Genomic DNA, 380 nt, shown 5'->3' on the forward strand with positions numbered 1-380 from the left:
TCGATTTTCATTGACATGAAGGGATTGTGTGGAACCCAGCATTTTTATATTAACACAATGAGTGGCCTAGGCATTGGAGACACTTGACAAACACTTTTCTAGTAGGCAGTTATATTTAATAACATTCCTATCCAGAAGAGGCAGCATTCCACCCACTACCCTCCAAAGCGACTGAACCCGGAAGCGGAAATCACACCAAACTACGTTTTGAAACCGTCGTGCGTGTTTCGAGCGTATGGTGCGGATACACATAAAGAAAAGATAGTGATTATTTTACGTTACTATTATTATTGTAGTGTACGCGCTGTGCGTGCACACTATGCTAGTTTTACATAACTAGCTTCCTACATGAGTGCTGTGTGGTTTGTTTAGCAGTCTCT

The 380-nt window shown here is 41.6% G+C and overlaps 1 protein-coding gene across 1 annotated transcript in view; it reads left to right on the forward strand.

Annotated features, from left to right (window-relative positions):
* The first annotated feature begins 215 nt into the window (after window positions 1-215).
* snrnp200 (small nuclear ribonucleoprotein 200 (U5)) overlaps window positions 216-380 on the forward strand; it is a 27,077-nt gene continuing 26,912 nt past the window's right edge. Inside the window, exon 1 of the mRNA XM_056463432.1 lies at window positions 216-380. This exon is cut by the window's right edge and continues 117 nt beyond it. The gene's annotated coding sequence lies outside the window, so the exon portion shown is untranslated.

Source organism: Danio aesculapii, chromosome 8 (assembly GCF_903798145.1).
Source record: "Danio aesculapii chromosome 8, fDanAes4.1, whole genome shotgun sequence".
NCBI classification, from domain to species: Eukaryota; Metazoa; Chordata; class Actinopteri; order Cypriniformes; family Danionidae; genus Danio; species Danio aesculapii.